The sequence below is a fragment of the Mauremys mutica genome, chromosome 10 (genome assembly GCF_020497125.1).
Source record: "Mauremys mutica isolate MM-2020 ecotype Southern chromosome 10, ASM2049712v1, whole genome shotgun sequence".
Lineage (NCBI taxonomy): Eukaryota > Metazoa > Chordata > Testudines > Geoemydidae > Mauremys > Mauremys mutica.
Window position 1 is genome coordinate 14,204,191 of NC_059081.1, and position 20,594 is coordinate 14,224,784.

The 20,594-nt window shown below is 41.9% G+C and overlaps 1 long non-coding RNA gene across 1 annotated transcript; it reads right to left on the minus strand.

Annotated features, from left to right (window-relative positions):
* Positions 1-3,206: 3,206 nt before the first annotated feature.
* LOC123378787 lies at positions 3,207-19,974 on the minus strand. Its single transcript, XR_006582732.1, has 3 exons — positions 19,878-19,974; positions 16,135-16,228; positions 3,207-5,686 (listed from the first exon to the last, which is right to left on the minus strand). It is a non-coding gene; the product is annotated as an uncharacterized LOC123378787 (long non-coding RNA).
* Between the last annotated feature and the right edge of the window lie 620 nt (positions 19,975-20,594).

Consider the following 20,594-nt stretch of genomic DNA (forward strand, 5'->3'; position numbering starts at 1 on the left):
GGCACGGGTATCTACATGTGTTTTACTACCATCCATCAACAAAAGTTGATTCTGAGTATTTCCTAATCAGACAGAAGCCAAAAGAAAAGGCAGCTGTGATGAAAGCTGTTGGTGATAGTGTGATTATTTAATTTCAAGGATGGCAGGGCTTTTTGTTTCTTTCTTTCTTTTGTTTTTCCCCTCCTTCCTTTTCATGTTTTCTCCCTTTTAAGCAGCTCTCATTTAGAGCCGTTTTCATTGTGGATTTACCAAAACCCCTCTGCAACCTAAACCAGAACCAAAACAACTCTAGATTTCCCCAAATCTGTAAAACAACCCCCACTGCCAAGTCATTTCATGTTAAAATGTGGTTTGTATTGAAATTATTTGCCCGTCGTGCATGAATTGTTTGGCTGCAATCTAAGCAGTGCACAGTCATTGCCAGATTTCAGAAAGATGAGTAAACTTCTGAATCTGATAGCGACTTCCACAGAATACCAAAAAGGGGCTTCTTTGTTCTCCATAAACGGAGTATTTACTTTGATCTGGTAAAATGAATTAATGAAAGGAAATGACACTTTCCAAGTGTGTGTGTGTGTGTGTGTAAAATGGGGTTAATTTTTTTTTTCCAGGGGAAGGGTAGGCAAGGGGGCAACCTTTCTAAAGTGTGGCTCTCTAAGAAACAGACAGGTCTTTTCTCTGGTTAAAAGTCGCCTCATAACACCGTAAGGTCCATGTATATGCAAGCAGTTCAGAGATATTACAAATCTAAAATAGGAAACTATTCACTTGATCTTTTGGTTCAATCCTATTAGGACCCCCCTGGAGTTCTAAATGGATACCAGCCTGTCACATCCCTGTTGCTGTGACTACCCAGCCTTTATAGAACAAGAAAAAGAACTGATAGTGATTGGCAGACCTTTCTTGCCCTAGTATGTAACACAAAGGGAGACAAAATGAAGAGGAAGTCAGGCTCTTATTTTAGGTTTGATGCTTCTTAACCTTACAGCACCTTACACCTGGTAAGTGTCACCCTGTAAACCCTCAAACGGCTAATGTAACATTTCAGTATCAAATGAGAAGATCCAAGCCAGGCATTAATTATCCATCATTGTCTGTTAATTGATTGAAATGCACACTGTGTTCTAGCAAAACTATATCTCTGAAAGAAAAAAAAAAGAAATGGGGCCAAATCGTGTTTGCCTTACACCCACAAGTAGTCTTGCTGATGTAGAAGTACTAAGGTGAGCAGAATTTAGCCCCTGGTGTAAATGAATAAGTGGCTAGGAAAGAAATAACAAGGGGTAACTATTTACCCTGCATGAGGAAGGAAGGAATTTGATAAATCCTACCATATGGTGCCATACTGTATCTTGCTGGCTATAAATAATAGCCTCTCTGTTTCTGGTTTTCTTTAGCTTTTCTTGGTAGCTATGACAGATTTCCAGCAATGGTTACGAACAGTACAAAATTCAGTTTGTTCTTTTTTCCTCCACATTTTTGTGAGCAACTAAACAAGAGATGTAAGAAAGATCAGAGGAACAGGAACAATAGGAAATTCCCCATTAGCTTAACAACAGGAAAATCCAGATAAACTAACTATCACTCGTATCTTTTGCCTTCAATTGTTGCTATCAAGAACCGTCAAATAAAATGATTGTTTAAAGATGATGTATCTACACCTGCCTGAACTATACACATATACTATAAAAGTTTCATCAAATAATTATAACGCTGTTACTAGCATGTTAGACTTTGTTTTAAAAATTCTAAGGAGTCAAATGGTTTTCACATTGAGTCACACAGAAAGTGAATTTGAGCTTCTGTTCCATTTTGATTCCTTTTGTATTGCAAGAAAGGTTAACACAAAAAGTTTTCGCTCAAAAAACTTTCAAACTGCATTTTTGACCTTCGCTGTTGTGACACTTTTAAAACAGCAGATTCCAAAAATGACTGATCAAATATTCAAATGAAATCCAATATTCAAAGATATTTAGCAAAGGAATAAATGTTCTTAGTGTTTATACATTCTAAAATGACAGTAGTAAGAGTCACCCTGATAGAACTAACTACTACATTCTAAAATGTCCTATCCTAATACATAGTTATGACACAATTTACCTTTTAAAATAGGGAGGAAAAGGACACTTCCTACAAGCTAGAGCTGTTTAAAGAATTTTACAGCGGTGCGTCACTGCTTTAACTCTTGCACGACTTCAAATAAAAGCCAAAACAATGGGCCAGATCCTCAGCTGGCATAAATCAATGCAGCTCCATTGACTTCAATGGAGCTACACCGATTTACAGCAGCTGAGGATCTGCTCCCTTGTTTTAAGAGATTTTGGATCTGAAATACTGTCCATCATGACAGTGAGCTTTTAAGGTGACAGAATTTTTGCATTTAGCCCATCTGCCATTATTTCTTCCACTTTCCAAAGCAGAACTTGAAATAAAAGCCTTTTTTATATTGTAACAGAGAAAAAATTGTCCATAAGAACTTAATAAAAATTTTAAAAAGCAAAGAAATTGACAACATGCTAATACTACCTATGTTTTCTGCACTAACCTACTTATTTTCTTCCAAACCTAATATAATTTTGAGCTACAAAAAGCATGTGGAAACATGTATATTTTTTATACTGTATAGGTCTGTCATCTCACCCCAGAAGGCTATACAGTTCTATTGTAACTAGAAACTAAACAGAAAAAAGAAGAAATAGATATGGGCCAGCATACATAAATAAATCATAAATAAGTTTAACCTTTGTGTTCCATATAGAATGAGTGACATTTATTATAAAATAGTGGCTTTCGACTGATCAATGGCAGGCTGACAGATGTTTCTAACCTATCCCACGGTAGCGATCATTACTAATTTAGAACCCACAAACTCCTAAACAGATAAACATTCATAAATGTTTCATTTATACACCTTTCTCCTCCTCATTTATAAACTTTTTTCCACTGAGCTTTTAAATGTGAGCTATTAAATATTTTACCAGTGTAATTTGAACTCAGGCCCAATTTTTGACCCAATTTAAAACAAAATTCTGGGTAGCACTTTTGTGGGGTTATAAAAAGTTTAAAAAACAAAACAAACTAGTTCACTAAAATTGTTTTTGTTGCTGTTGAGACATTAGTGCTGTATAATTTATTTTTGTAAAGACAAATTAATTTCTTTTGCACATTTGAATAATTATAAACTAATTGTTGCCAATGTTCTCCCATTTATTTATTTTTAAATACAAAGGAATATTCAGCATTCAAAGCTATTGCCTCCTTTGACTTAGATGTATCTGACAATATTTTTTCCATAAAATAACTGTTTCCATTTCAAATACCACATGGGAATAATATATTGGCTATGAAAATCTTTTAAACAGAGTTAAAACAAGAAATAAGCATTCATACAAAGAGGAGGAAACAAATACATAGAGGTAAATTAGTGTATCCCCAGTGTTTTTTATGCATTCAATGAAACAAAGACTTTTTTGTCCTATAAACATAATCACATTTGAAATCCCTTTTGTAATTATTATTATCGCATTAAAATATCATTTAGAATTGTCCAAATTCTCTTCAATTCTCTTACCACTCATTATTTATTCCCAGGCATAAATTCATACCATATTGCATAGGATAATAAGAAAAAGCTATTAAGGTTGAGGCTCATATTTTTCCCAGTTGGCACTATACTTGGATAGTTGTAGAGTAGTCTTTGAAAAACTGAGAATGAGTTTTGTCTTCATTGGTGGGATGAGCAGTGATTTTGCACCACCTTCTGGCACACTGAAGAACAACAATAGACCAAGTCTGAATGAGAAGAGTTATTCCCTCTCCCCCAACCCCTTTAAAATGTTAGTGTAATTATACTATCTAATTAGGCCCTAATTCATGGAGTTCCACTAATATCAGTGGGACTCTGCATAGGAGTAAAGGTCCAGCTATATTAATCCCTCTGCAGAATCTGGCCTACTGTACCACACTGGTGAATTAAAATAGACCCAAGACTGAGCATTGCCTCAAATTAAGGGCTGCATTCAAGTGAAACTCTTGTGGAGCTGGGGAGTCCTAACCCCACTAGAGGGGTCTGCAAGGACCTGCAGTGCTGGCTGCTGCAGAGAAGAATATAAGGCCGCCTATTCCTGTCCTGCACTGAAAGGAGGCCACACGGATCCAGGTCACTTGCAGAACCATTGGCCATGCCCCCGTTTCTGCTCTCGATAGAGAACAGCTGAAATCCACACCAATGTTCATGGGTAGGCAGAGTCAACCTGTGCTGGACCTCTGCTACTGCCCCCAGGCTTTCCTTAAGCTTTTATGAATCTATTCAATGAGTGTCTGGACTGGACACTTAGGGCCTGATCAGAAGCTCAAAGTCAATGGAAACCCCTATATTCCCTATATCCCACTGGACTGCAATGGGGTCTGGATCAGGGCCACAATTAGCAAGTCACAACGAACAGGCCATTTCATTGAGGGTCTCATTCTGCCACCCTTATTCACATGGAGTAGCATGCTAGCCTGCTGTCAGTCACATTGATTTTCTATGGCAGATGACCACAGAACCCATTTTCCTTAGTTTTTCTACGTCAGGATGCCATTTTAATCTTTTCTGAAAGGAAAAATAGAAAATTACAGTACTTTGTGTCAAATCCTTCCTTGCTCGCACAGGGCTACCGAGGCCAACGGGTCTACTCGTGTGAGTGGAATCTGACCCTGCACCTCTAATAGTAGCTGTTCCATAAATAAACAAAAGAGCTGAGAGAGGGGTTTCATCATCTCTTTGGCTTTGCATATCTAAAGCTTTAAAACAAAACAGGAGTCTACAACTACAGTACCAGAGAAACAAATGTGTTTCTTTCTTAGGTTCATAAAACACTCATTACCCACAATTAATCATCATGACACGTCGTATTCAGGGCTTTAGCGAGGATCTGGCTAGGAGTGCGAAGACTTGGCTCTTTCTAGATTTCAATTCTTCACGCAGGGTGTATTTAAGGATGCAAAACTGATTAGGCAAAACACAAACCTCTTCGTTTCTCTCCCTTTTGTGTTGAAAAGCCTGTTAGTTTAATTGCTGAGGCCTTTTTCATTTCATGCTTTTTCCATAAAGGACTTTTAGCCTTATTTGTCTGTGGTTTAACTCCGCTGACATCAATGGAGTTACACCACAGTGAATCTGACCCAGTATTTTTATAATTATTGAAAATTTGACTTGGATAGACTCGATCTTCAAAAGAGGCTTTGTGGCATGGCTAAGATCATACACATGTCTTAAATAGGATATCCTAATCTTCAGGCTTCAAAGTATATTCCAGTATTTCATATTGACTACATGAAAATTCTGCATTTGTTAGAACTGGTCATTTGTAAATATGTGAAAATTTCCATAAAAAAGTTTTAATTAAAAATAAAAACAAAAACCCCAACAATCCGAAAGCTATACAAGTTCACTCAACCGTCCCTGAATTCCAAGTAACAAGAGAACAGGGACAGTTCAAAAGTTGCAAATTCCCACACAAGAGGAGTGTGATATTAAATGCTAGTGCATATGCTTTGTCCACTGCCATGTCACCTGTTTGAACAGGAGGTAAGGGCTGGATCCAAAGTTCATGGCAGTCAATGGGAATCTTTCTATTCATTTCAGTGGGGCGTTGGATCAAACCCCAGGACAGAATGTGCTTGTTGGCATTTGCTGTCCCCCCTGGAAACACAAAGAAAGAGGAATAGACTTATCAAAAACTGCAGTTTTCATTTATACAATGAGCTTATGATCTATTGAAAACTCTGTCCTAAGACATATCCTCCTCATCAGCCAACCATAATCTTGCAGTCACAGTGAAGTATATACTGTACAGCACATGCAGAGGACGAATTTTTTAGAAAAATAAAATCAAGTTGTTTGGGCATTTCTGGAATATAACATTTGCATTTATTAAAGCAGACCATCACAGTCCACACTGCAAATCAGTGAGGTAAACATGGGATTATTTTTAGTGCTTAAAGCTTTTACTTGGCTTGCTAGTCCCCATGAAATTCATGCCACCATGACTATACTACTCTGATGAGATGTACTGGCTAGATTAAAGCTAGAATGGGTTTGCCTATCCATGCTAAAGTCGTACCTTCACTAACAAAGTAGATGTGGAGGCCATAGGAGTGGGTAGAAATTTAATTGGAGAAAATTTTATTCGTTTATTTACATTCACATTGTCAATATTTGCCCTTGAGGGAAAAACCTCGCTGGCTGCAGTTATGTTTGTTTTTCTGATGACTCATTCCACCAAAAAACTTCCAATGCCCAAGACTGTGTGTTTACTACAAAGCTTTGCAGGCATAGCTATAGCCATATAGCTATATTAGCAGGCTATACCGGTGTAGATGCAGCATATGCCAACAGAGGGGATTTTTCTGCCAGCATAGTAACATCACCTCCCCAAATGACATTAGCTATATCAACAGAAACACTCTTCTGTCAGCATAGCTGTGTCTGCATTGCTATGTAGAGTGCGTGTGTGGTTTCCCCCGCCCCCACATCTCTGACTAACATAGCTACACAGACAAAACTTTGTAGTGTAGGACCTAGCCTTAGGTAGGGCCTAACCTAAGGTAGGTTATGACTTTCTTTGCCTCTACTATGAGCAAAACTGCAGTCTAGGAGGACTACTAGGCCAGGAGGACTAGATTTTCAGTGTGAGATTTATTGAATGATGGGGCATGTGAGGTACAGGGGACAGGTTTGCTTGGAAATCCAGGGCGTTCCTATGAAAGGATTTGGCAGGTGAGACTGACAAATGTATGTTCACTCCTCCTTCTCTCCCCCCCGCCCCACATTTCAGGATAAAAAATGGGGACTTCTAAACATAAAAAAAAGAGCCAGTGGGAGAAAACACTTATCTGCCTGCATTCCCTAAACTGTTTGCTCACGAGTCCCAAGGGTTTTCCTCAGTGCTTAATTTGTAATGAAAAGGGTGCCAAGGCTCATGCAATTTTTTTACTTTCATAACTGGCTGAAGACCACCTACAGAGATGGGGATTCACAGGTGGCTTTTTTGCAGTGATGGCAAGAGGGGCTGGGTTTGTAACACGTGAGAGACCCAGCAGAAGGGGTCCTTAAGATGCACAAGCTCTCAAGCAACCGCCTGTCAATTTCACCACCTCAGCTAGGCGGCAGCAGCCCCTTCCGGTAATCAGGGTTTGTAAGAGAACTGGATAAAACAGCAGGTTTTCTGGGACAGGCTCTAAAAACAGGACTTCTGTGCACTGATTATATATAATCGCCACTCAGTCGCCAAATCTGCGTCTTAAACTTTGTCAAGAATTAACTAACTCTCCACCAACTGAATGGTGTCAAGCATAAAAACTGAACCCCAAAATTGTGATTGGAGGGGGGGGGAAAGACTTTTCACTCTGACTCAGTTAACGTCTAATCTTTCTCCCAAATTGGGTGTATCAAAAAAGGCTGTTCACAGTTTTGCTGCCAAGTACCAGAAGGTTAAGAGGAAGCATCTGTCTGTAGAGAAGCAGCTGCCCCTTTCTGGGCATGGCGGAGTGAATGCACGACTGGTGTAGTCCTATTATTTCAGTTCCCACTTTTTGCTAGCTTTGAATTTTTAAAATTATTTTTGAGTCGGGAGTTTTAGAATGGTTGAGGTAATGCCAGTGGATTGACCCATAGTCTCAAATGTCTCAAGATACCTACAGACCTGCTGATTGACTGACTGGGTATGTTTTTAGATCTGTGGACTTTCTGAGGTCCAAGTTATGGAATGGGGAAGTTCCTTGTTTCCTAAAGGTGACCTAACTGGACCTTGTTAGGTGCTACTAGACCTCGAAAAAGGGCTTCCCATTCAGTTTCACCAAGAAGCTCCTGCAAGGAGTTCCACGGGGGAGGAACCACTCAGGCCACCAACTGAAGGAAAGGAAGATGCTTGCTCATTTCTGGCTCATTTGCCTGCAACAGCTGCCGGCCTCTGGCTATACAACGCCACTAAGCCTGACAAAGAAGCTTGTGGTTCAACTGGCAACTAAAGGGGTAGGAGTCCAGCAACATGTACCATCTAAGATTAGATTTCTACAGGCAAGTAACCTCTAACCAGCCGGCAAGTCTATCAACATTAAACATCGGGCAAACAAAACCAGCTAATCTTTTCAACTCTGTGTCACCTTCATGAAACTAAAGGAAACCACAAGAGTCACAACCACCTCCTTAGTTTCATTTCATTTTTCAATCTTTATTAGTAGAGGCATGCATCTACCTCAGCATTCTTGCAATTGTTTTTAACTCCAGCAGATGGCTGGTAGTGAGCGTGTGTGTGTCAAGAACTCACAGAATTTATCTGAGAACGCTTCTATAGAAGCATTCCTCAAATGTCTTAAACACCATTAGGTAAAACCTTGCTGTCTAAAAGATCACACATGCATATATTTCATGTGTTAGGAGTGTTATGCTTAATCCTAAGAAATCATGTTATTTTCACCTAAATTAATCATTTGACTATTAAATTTAGCAAGTGGTGTCATAAATTGTATTAGACTTTTTCATTGTAATCCTACATTTGGGGGTGGATGTAGGAAGGGGGAAAAAGAAGTGAATGGCTGTCACCTAACTATTGGCCAGGATACTTTAATTGCTCAACATTAGCTTTAACTTGGGAAGGATATGACCCTCTCTAAAATCAGATATTTGGCTGGAACCTAAGTACTGTATATTGATTGGTATTGAGACATACTTTTGTGGAATAACAGGACTGTTGCCTTCCCAAATTATTACTTAAAGCTTATAAGGAGTTGGTGGTTTACGTGATATGAATTAATCAACCAGCTGGTTAGATTTGACAATTTGATATTAACTTTCTCTTTTCATGTGATATGCACTGTTTTTGCTTAGTTCTTTTTGTGTAGTTAACTATAGGTACAGATCATTGGAAACCTGTCTGGTTTGGATCTAGGGTGACCAGATGTCCTGATTTTATAGGAAGAGTCCCCATTTTTGGGTCTTTTTCTTATATAGGCTCTTATTACCCTCCACTCCATCACGATTTTTCACATTTGCTGTCTGGTCACCCTATTTGGATCTTTCCTCTACAAATGTCAGGGTTGCAAAGCTGAGGTGTTCCCAGGCTAATAATGAGGCAACTCTGTGACCCACCTAGTGGTGGTCCATCAAATTGCTCCTATAGTTCTATAACTGGTGCCTGACCTGGTACACTCAGGGTTTTTGAGGGAAATGTTGACTTATATAGTGATAATTTCTTTTGATTAAACAAAGCATGGGTTCCAGAAACCTTGAGGGCCAACTGAGGTGGATATGAGCCAGCCAATCTAAAGGCTGGCCCATTCCCCTCAATAAATCTATACTTCTTGCAATGGGGGAGCTAATAAATGCTTTAGAACCTCACTATTCTACACTTTGCTAATCCAGATCCTTTTAGGGTTTACAAAAAAATGGCTGTCTCTCCCTACCTCTCAGCAAATAATTAACAGCAGAGGCTCTGGGAAGTATCCATATTACTGAAATTGAATTGTTTTTACAAAACACAATTTGGAACATTTACCAATTTAAAAGTATTAGTATAAATAATGATTACATACGCATCTGTGTAATTTAAACACCCGTAGAGGAGTGCGTGGTATGCGTGGTATTTTGCACTGTCAGCAAGAGGAATGGCATAGGATGGGGAAAGGAGGTTGGATAAGCACACATTAGTGCTGATCTTATATATGGGACAAGGATAATATCCAGTTTCTGAACTAGCATGGAAAATGGTACAAATATGCATGAACAATTTAATCAAGTCTTCATTCTACCCCCTTTAAATAGGTACCACATGTATCTTTTATAACTGTTATGTTTGCAGTATTTAGTCTTCAATAGTGGCTATTGCCTATGTCAGCCATGCTTCAATGGGTCATAAAAGCACCTTCCATTTAAAGAAAGAGGATTTCATAGTAATAGGGGAAATTGTAAGTGCTGTCAATGGTTACATTTCACTTCATTGATTTACACTGTATAGCATGATAACCTGAGCTGAATCATGTATGCAGGAGATATGCTGTATTCAATGCAAGACAATTAGATTTCACAATATAAATGAACTAGCAAAGTCCACTAATTCTTGGCATGGGGACTGTGTACATAAGAGACTCATGGGGTTATGATTAGGTGATGCTGAGCACATACCCGTAAGTGGAATTTGGAGTGTATGCAGGTCTCAGGATGTTAGCAAAAATCACATCTGTCCAGGATCAGAGCATACATACTTCGTTATTGCTAATTTTTAAATGGAGAGCAAGTTGCCTCTTGCACAGACACATATCTAAGGGTAACCATGGAGGTGGGTTGGGAGGGGAGGGTGCATTTGCTGCATCTCATTCTGGGACATCTGCCAACTGCAGATGGGAAGAAGGCATTTTATTAGTGTTTGGTCAGCACAGCTAGCATGGATGCTGCCAAAACCTGTGGCCCACATTTCCTGGGGATTTATTTAGCCAGGGCAGAACCAATCTGCCAGAGAGCTTTTACAGTTTCGGGGTGATTAAAGAGGGCCTGAATTTGGCCCAGTGCAGCACGTACCAAGCACTCATTTTGGCAGATCCACAGCACTACCTCTTGACATGGCTTATTTTCTCCACACATTGACACCACCAGACTTAACTGGTAAATACCTTTTTAGGATACAAGTAACAGAGGACTGGGTTCTACGTGAGCTGTGTTTTATATCACCACTTGTGTAAACTATGCTTTGACCTGGATACTACGTGTCCTAGTATCAATGTCCTTTAGAGCAGGTCACAGGCCAAATCAAAACACGTGATTATGCTGATAGTGGTCGTGAGAAGTTAGCAGGTATAGACTTAGTTTATCTTACACCCTGAAATAAAGAAGTGACTCCAAGGACTGCTTTATCATCTCCTGTCCTATGACATGAGTCACACAAAATTATACCCTTGTCCTTATGTATTATTAGCCATGATCAAAGCAGTGCAATTGATTAGAGTGGGGGTGCTGGCTCTGAGTCAATAAGTACAGCTCTGTTCCATTTTGCTCTTACAGCCTGGGATTCAACTTCTTTGTTTTGTCTGGGAGGAAGAAAGTGGATCCTCCCCCAAACTACAGGATTTATGCCAAATATAAAATGAGTTTAATGGATTTACTTGTAAATTACCAATTAGGGTAGGAGTTAAAAATTGCACATGGACTTCAGCATTGCAACACTGAGCCCTGGTCTACACACAGCCCCTGGTTCGAACTAGGGTACGCGAATTCAGCTACGTGAATAACGTAGCTGAATTCGAACGACCCTAGTTCGAATGACTTACCGTCCAGACGCCGCGGAAGCGAACTCCGCGGCTCCAAGGTCGACTCCGGCAACTCCTCCTGCCGCAGTGGAGTACCGGAGTCGACCGCGGCGCTTCCGGAGTTCGAACTATAGACGCGATAGTTCGAACTCCGAGAAGTCGAACTCGCCGCGTCGACCCGGTGGGTAAGTATAGACGTGGCCTGAGTATCATGGCACTTAGAAAAAGAAAAAAAAAATCACAGGAACTCCACTGTGATCCACAAACCTTCAGTTAGGCACCCAGGCTCCTGCACAATGAATAGGGAGAGAGAAGTGCCTCAGAACATGATCCATGCAAGCCAGGCAGGGAGCCACTTGAACTGGCCACTGGGAGAGGCAAACAAGGGCGGGGGTGGGAGGTGTGCTAAGCCCCACCTCTCTCACACAGAAAAGCACCTCATTCTGGGCTGCAGAGAGGTACCTAGCCCTGCTTAGCAATCCATGAATGGGAACCCACTGCCTGGAGTCAGGCAACTTAGGCATTGCTTGCGCCTGCCTCACGCTGCACAAAATAGCTAGAGGAGGTGCTGCCACCCACCTTGTAACATTTAGCCCAGCGATTAGAGCACTCACCTGAGGTACAGGTTCAGTTTTTTTCTCCCCCACCCCTGCTTGAGGGGCAAAATAGATTTGAACAGGGGGTCTCCCACCTCTCTCATGGATGCCTGACCTATTGGACTATAAAGTCTCTCTCTCTCACTCGCCCGATGACTATTTTAGTATTTATCTACAGTGGGATAGTCACTGGAACCGAGTGAGCATGAGAATGACTGTGTAGTCCAGCGGTTAGGGCACCTACCTGGGCAGTGGAAGACCAGGGTCTAGTCTCCCTGTTCCAGTTAGTCTTTCATTATTTAGCCACACTGGGACAGCTTCACCAGGAGAGACTGCACCACACCAGAATATCCCATAGCTCAGTGACTGGTGCCCTCTCCTGAGAGGTAGGAGATCTCTTTTCTCCCTCTGGCAGGAGAAGTGGGAGTTAAACCTCCATCCCAGGCAAGTACTCTAACCCCTGGGCTAAAAGTTGTCAGTTGGGTGCAACCACCTCCTCCTCTTGAATGGGACCCGATCCAGTCAGCAATCTCTGAACATGCCTACTGGCTAGCACCCCACATGGGAGTAGGCATTTGTTTACCCATCTTCCCCGTTCATGGTTTACTCTGGGGCTAAAGCAGGAGATAGGCATCCAGACACCCACAGGCAGGTAACAGTGCATTCAGTCAGAGACAGAAACGTAGGGGAACTTATACCTGAAAATTAGGGTGCCAAATGAGTTTAGGCACATACAGGGTTAAGCGGAAGTTTTGTGGATCATAATGAGCCTAAAGCTGGGATGTTGGTACCTAATTCTGGAGTTTTGGTACCTTTGCGGCTCCCACACTGGATCCTTTAACAAAAGGTAGCATTGGTGTCAGCCTTTGCCTTGTCTCATATGATCTTAATAGTGGACCTCTCAGACTCCAAACTTTCCATGTCATTCAAATTCATTGAAGTCTTTTACATAGGATATATATGAAGAAATTATTAATGAGTGTTGTATACAATCTTTTGACGTAGGCCACAGGCAGTCTCAGCAACTTGGGTAGGGGTGGCCAGGCATTTTTTTGGTTAAGTAGCTTGCTCATCAAAACAATGATTTTTTGGTCAGCGTCACACTATTTATTCATTAATTTGATATAAAAAAGCTTTTTGGGAGTAAATTCACAATACAGCCAGAAAGAGGTAGTACCACCCTCCTTGTAAATTCTAGCTGAGGGGTTAAGACCCTCACCTGGGATAGGGGAGACCTAGGTGTCTCTTCATTCCCCTCTAAATGAGTGTGCTAACCCCCGAGCAGAAATTAAGCATGGTGGTACCACCTGCTCCTCCAGGGTTGGCTAAGAATCTAGCCCTTTTTCAGTGCTTGAAAACAAGACATTTTGGGACGGATGACATCTTCTATTTGGCTCAAAATAGATTTTTTTAATTCACTGAAATTATCTGATTCAGTGCAGATCAAACTAGAATCTCTCCTCCACTCCCTCCCCACCCCAAGTTTTCCACAACTTCCAGTGAACCAAAAAAGTCAGTTATTTGTCCAACTCTAACTATGACAGAGGTAGTTCAATCAATTGCCACCACTTCTCTAGAGTTAATTTGCATGCAACAATTCTATGGCTGTAATGACTCAGTGGTGTAAGGGAGACTGGACAAGTGTAAAGAGTTCACTGGTGGATTACTTAGTCCCATTCTCATTACTCTTCAGAAGTAGGGTGACCATACATCCCATTCTGACCGGGACAGTCCCTTTTTTAAGCCTTATCCTGGCAGTGCTGACTCCCCCACCCCCTTCAAAAGGAGGCATTTGTCCTGTTTGCTCTTGCTGACTGTCCTTTGTCAAAAAAGGCAGGGTGCAGTGTGGAGGAATATGGGGGGGGGGGCAAGCAGAGATGGGGGAGGGATAGCTCAGTGGGTTGAGCTTTGGTCTGTTAAACCCAGGGTTGTGAGTTCAATCCTTAAGGGGGTCATTTAGGGATCTGGGGCAAAAACCTGTCTGGGGACTGGTCCTGCTTTGAGCAGGGGGTTGGACTAGATGACCTCCTGAGGTCCCTTCCAACCCTGATATTCTATGATTCATGCCAGGCCCCCACAAAGGAGGAGCTAGAGCTGGGAGCATTCCAGCATAAGGGGAGGTAGCAGGGTTCCAGGGACTGGGCAGCAGCCTCCTGAGGGGATGGGGAGCAGCTGGGGGTGTCCCATTTTCTCTTTGGGAAATATAGTCATCCTATTCAGAAGTTCCATGCCCGCTTGGGCATCAGTACTTAAAAGGCTTCCGATGACACTGTTGCCTCTGCACATTGATGTAGAACCCTTGGCAGAGTGCAGGGAGAACCCTTTAAGCACAGACACATTGCAACTCAGGTACCGGGATCTTCCTCTTCTCCCCTTACATAGGGCTGGTCTCACTAACACCTCTAGTTGAGGATTGGTCCTGCTTTGAGCAGGGGGTTGGACTAGATGACCTCCTGAGGTCCCTATGATTCTCTCTAAACCAACAAGTCATTGTTTGCAAATTTGCATTATTTGAATTTGCAAATCCACTAGTACACTCTCCTGCTTTGTCCTGCTGTGGTGATGCAAAGCAGTAATCACATTTTAACTTGCAGGTGGCTCTATTGCTACTTTGTGCTGCTATGATTAACCAATGAGATCTTCCCTGGAGTTTGTCTGTTTGCTTTTTAAGTGATTTTAGGTTGATACTACATACCATCAAATCAGTACAAATATGATACAGTAGCATTCACTTTGGGTTTTTCTTTAGTATTAGTATATGAGATTTAGTTTTTAAAGAAAAATCCTACAGAACAGAGGAAAAAGTTACATTAAGGCTGAGGGACATCAGTAATGTAATGGTTAAACACATTAGAGATTTGTAGTTCTCTCAAAGCCAAGCATTTTAAACCCAAGGAACCCAGAGTTAAGGTTATTCTATAGAGAAATCTAAACATGCTAAAGTAAAAAATGCAGTGATGGCACTCTGTATCAGGGTGCATCTGATCCAGCATTCAGCCCACCTCCTGCCTCAGTTTACCTTCCACCTCACATCAAGCAAACAACCACACCTGGTGTTTTCACAATACTGCTCCCCTTCTATGTCCAGCTTATTGCAATGAAAACAATATCCAAAACAAACCTTCCAGATTTCCTCCCCAGGCTTCATTAGACCTTTTGGTTTATAATATGCTTTAGCCACCATTTAGCTCAAAAGTCTTCAGCTTCCTTATCGCCTGCCCTCTAGGGCTCTGCAGTCCTTTGCCCCTTCCAGTTGGAACTAGTTCCCCAACAGGCTCCTGTGCCCTGAAGTTACTTCAGGAGACTCCTGCCATCTGCCTGAGAACTCTAAAGAGTCATCTCTACCCTCTCTCTGTCTTCACTGATTGAGGGAAGTTATAGGTTTGCCTTATATACTGTGACTGGTCATGTGACCACCACCTGATGCCCACAGAACTACAATTCCCCAGATCCTGCAGGCAACCATGTATCTGACTGGGCCTTGAAACAGGCTTAGCTGGCCCACAGATCCTTTACCACTCTTAAAGTGGACAGACCATCCTGTTACATACCCAAACCAGCTTAACTCTGCCCTGTAGTGAGGCCACAAGGGAAAAAATATAAAATCTGGAAAACAAAGCAAGGCTAAAGCACATAACATCCTGGACTGTGTAGAAATCTCTCTGAAACAGCTGAGAGCACTGCTGCCACACATATGGAGGTGTAGAAGCAAGTGCTTCTGTGACATTACCTAGGGCACAGTCTGGACCACTGAGTCCCTTCAGTTCTCCAACCTGAGTTGCCTTTTACACTGCTTCGCTGTAAGAGCTACCACTCCTGGTCTGCTCTCACACAGCCTCCAGCATGTAAGTTACCACCAAGTGTACTGCATGAGTGTTATAGCCAGCCATTTAAGAATTATACTACAGAGCAACACCAGCATATTCCCAGACCCAGACTTTCCCCAGAAATGTATGTATTGTATTGCCCAGCTTGCTTCTGGACAATACAAGCTCATATGAAGTCTGGCACTTCATTAATAGAAAATGATATGCACAGATCCTGTTATCAAAACTACAGTTTCCAAAACACTTCAATTCAAACACACTGGTTTAGATTAAAAAAATGTATTAATTACAAAAGATAGATTTTAAGTGACTACAAGTAATGAGGCATAAAAGTAAGAATTGGTTACAAAAAATAAAAGTAAAAAAATAAAACACAACTAAGCTTAACTTAACAACCTAAATGAATTAAAAGCAAAGGTTTCTCTCACCACACATTCTAGCAATCTTATTGTCTGAATTCTTTCACTCAGGATCCCTCCATAGTCTAATGCTGCTTCCTTTGTTCTTCAAGTGCTGTCGATGCTGTGGTTAAAGAGGAAGGAAGGAATAATATGGGGTGTCTGTTCCCCCTTCTTATTGTCTCCTCTGATAATCATCTACAGCTGAGGTTCAGGAGACAGTCTGTGTGAATGGGAATGGCCATTTAACCAAAACCAAATAGTCCATTTGATTCTGTTGACATCCAGCTGAGGTGTTGGCTAGCCTTTTGTCTCTGGGGAACTGGTTTGTGACTGCTCTTCAGATTTGGAGCATGTCTTAGTAATATCATATAGTAGAATTTTATAACTTTACATACAATGTTGCCACACATATTTTACCAGGACAATAATGATCAGCACATTATGAGTTTTCAAATGATACTTCACAAGGCATACTTTGTACAAAATTTATCATAGTTTTGTAAGGGGATGAACATAGGGGTACCGACTGTCACAGCTGCAAAATGGGCTCATTGAGTAAGTAGGTGTATCCTAGTTCCAGTCCCTCCACCATTCATCCGAGCCTACCCCACACTGAAGAGCTATTTCCCCTGTCAGCTAAAACAACAGGTACCACCAGCAATGTTGCACATGGTGAGAAGGGGCATGGAATGAAGACTACTTGTAGCTGAAGGTGCTTTGATTGGGCTTCCAACTGAGCTGTCTGGGCATCTTCTCCCTCTGGCAAAGCTCCTGTGGTCACCAGAGGAGAGTCCCAGTCTGGGTTATAGCAATGCTGCACAACTACATGGTACAATGAGGCAGTACCAAAACAAGGTATCACTGAATTCATTTACCTGCATTTCTATCACATACATAGGTGTGCACATATCACCCCGTGTATAATCAGCAAATTTCCTGTGCAAATGCCTTTTTAAATACAAATCAGAGTTAAAGAATTAAATCCACTCTGCAACTGGATTTACCTTGAGAATCAGCATTACTAACATGTAGTCTCAACGGGGACCATAAAACAGGCACAATTCTGTACATTCAGAATTATTATTAAACCACAAAGTCTCTTGTTCACCTGATCAAAGCAGGCAGCTATTCTGTCATGTAGAGGCGCAGGAACAGTGTAGTGAAACTCAGGCACACTCCCTGCATTTGGTAGCTTTTCTGAAGGTAAGTACACACTTCCCTAACTAGATATGGAAGGAGGTTGTTGGACAGTCCAGCTGTTGGTGGGAGTGTCCAACTTGCCCTGCATAACATCCATAAGCATCTAGGGGCACATTCTTGTTGCTGGAGTCCCTCTAACACAAGCAGAGCAATGCTGACAGTGGGATATGCACAAGCAGGTAGGGGACTATAGAGCAGGTTAAGGCTATATTTTACATCCATTGCATTGCACCTAGGCAGGATGTGATCCATATACCTGTACAAGATTCTTAATTTGTATGGTGGTAGCAGTTAGAACCCCCAGTTATAGGCCAGGGTGCAAGGCACCATACAGATACATTACAAAAGTCTCTTCCCCACTGAACTATCTACCTAGCTCTGACATATACAATGACTAAAACCTCTGCACATCTGTCAGCATGTAGGTGCCTGGCTCACATCCTGCCTGAGTACAATGCAATATGCTTTTACTTCTGGGCTGTCACTATTTGCCTTGGCTCATTACATGTTGGAAGTAGAGTATCAGAGCCCAGTGATCCTCCAACAGATCTTGAGATTGTCAAATTCGGGCTGTGATTTGGTCTGTCTCTTTAATTTCTCACATGTTCTTCAGTCATCTCAGTTGTAGGGTTTTCTTTGGTAAGGTATTTTCAGGCAGCTGCAGTTAGTATTTTTAAGAAGTGCCTGTTGGTAATTAGGAGTGTTTCAGACTGTTTTCAGGTCTTTTTCTTTCATATCTTGGCACTTATCTGTTAAAACCCCATGGTTTTGGCCTGACTCAGAAGAGCCAGTTCAACATTTCTGAACATTTTGATTTCTCCTCCTCTTTTAAGGCTAGCCATAATCCATGATCATGGATCAACATTATCGGTCTTTTCTTCAGCCCCCACATTGACACAGCAAGAACAGCTTATCCCCATCCACTCTGCATGGAGCAGACGGAAATCTATTCTTTTAGGTAGGAAGAATGATATTCCTCAATCCTTGAGGACAGGTCCCTGTGGCACATGTCAGTAAGAGAGTCTGATTCACTTGCTGCTAAGAGGTGAATTTTACATCATTATTTGAAGAGAACTAGGTGATCTGCTGTTTTAAATAGATATTTTTATGACAGTAGCCCCTAGAGGTCCCAACCAAGGTCAGGGCTCCATTGTGCTAGGTGCTGTACACACATATAGTAACAGAACTCCCACCCAGAATAGCACACAGTCTAAACAGACCAGATAGAGGGGGAACAAAGGCACAGAAATGTGAAGGGACTTGTCTTAGGTCACACAGTAAGTCAGCAGCAAAGCTGTAAAATCAAGCTCTCCTGACACCCCCTACACAGGATATTGCACCGCACCACTGTTTTTGCTTGAGGGCTATGTAGTTTTTGGCAACCGGGCTATACCCAGTAGCAAATTACATCAGCTGCCCCCTCCCCAGTACCAGCTCGGTGACACTGCCCAGCAGATTGGAGTGGGGGACTGGAATCAAAGCTCCCCTGCCCACCAACTCTGCAGGGACTAAGAGGACGCAGAGTGCCTGCTTCTTACTTGCCCCAAAGTAAGGCTCAGGTTGCCCACACAGATGTGCAAGAGAGATTGGCACTCTTCCTTACTGCCTGAACAGGCATCTACTCTGCATCAAATCCCTTGTTCATCACTGTCCTCCCCCAGCCCAGCCTGAGCATCCCCTGCTCCTGTGCAAGCAACATGGGACTGGTGGAGCCACCTGTGTACTTGGCAGAGGGAACCTCTAGCACCATAGGTGCTGGAACTAGGGGTGCTGAGGGTGCTGCAGCACCCCCTGGCTTGAAGTGGTTTCCATCAGATACAGGTTTTACAGTTTGGGTAAATGACTCTCAGCACACACACACCCATACAAACTATTTCAGTGCCCATCTAGCATCATGGGATTTCCTCAAGGGCTACATTTGCCTTACGGTCCCTTTGCATCAGCCTCCTTAGTAGGCAATGATGAATGGGGGGCATTTGTGCCAGTTTGTCCCCCTATCACTCACACTATTATAGCCCTTTTGTTTCTCTGTTGAGATGGCAAATTAAGAGACCTTTAAAATAAAGGTTTTCTGCCATCTACCATGGCTCAGTATAATTATCTAGAGTACACAACCATCAGTTATTTCAGTTAGCGTGGCTATAGAGCCACAAAAATTAACTCAAACTCTCTTCAGGTAGCAACAGGTCAGCCTTTATAGGATTGTGTCTCAGCAATGTTACAATAGATTGAGGGACCTGTGTGGAAAGGACTTTGGAAGCAAAGAACGCTGTGGTTGAAGCCTGAAGCCACACCACCTACCCAGTTTGGTGTCAGGCTAGCTACTTACTGCCTCACTTTCCCCTCACTCCAGTTGGATCTTCCCCCATCCAACCTGGTTTGGTTGCTGCAGTGACTTAGCACTATAACTAAATTTTTTTTTAAGTCTACTTTCAGGATAACCAAGCTCAATACAAACACAACCCATCCCCAATCTCAAGCAGCATACATTCCTTTTTACCTAGCCCTCAACCCCTCCCAAGCTCCTTTAGAGCACATCCTAGCCTTATCAAGCAGTAGTAGCTTCCTACCTATAGTCCCCCTCTTGGTCTGTACAAGCTTCTGGCTTCTCTACCCACCCCCCAAGGCTTGAGTCAGCCACATGACCTGCCCTTCAGGTGATTTCACTAATTTCCTCCAACTGGAGATGTGAGTTCAGTATGTCACAGGTGGGGCTGGACCCATCTCCCTTTAATGGGCCAATCACCCTGTGATGGCAAGACCATAATGAACAAATAAGGCATGAGGTTAACAGACACAGACCCTGTTTATTAGCTCAACCTATTGAAGGACTTCAGCTCACTCTGTTATTCCAAACCTGTGGTAGGGGCTGATCCTGCACTATTGAACTTAATAGAAGATTTGCCATTGATTTAGGGCTTGATCAAAATGCCCACTGAAGTTAATAGAAATCCTTCTATCCTTAAATAAGAGCAGGATCATTCTGGGGATGGTCTGAATATGAGTTTCCTACAATGTGAGCATAGTCAGATAGCTACAGCTGTTTTTTTTTAAGGAGGTGGGCTAAGAGTCCCTTAAAATCTGTGAATCAATGCATTTTTAAAATGTTGGCAATATTTTTTCAGACATTGCTTACCATTTTCCAACCAGCTTTAGTTCAGAGATTTGGGTTTGGTTAAATATCTTAGTCCCAAGCCATCAATTTCAGGTCTGGATCTGATCATTCCCATAGTTTGTGCAAGAGAGGGGATTAGATTCTGTAATGTTTTGTATTCTTATTGTTAATG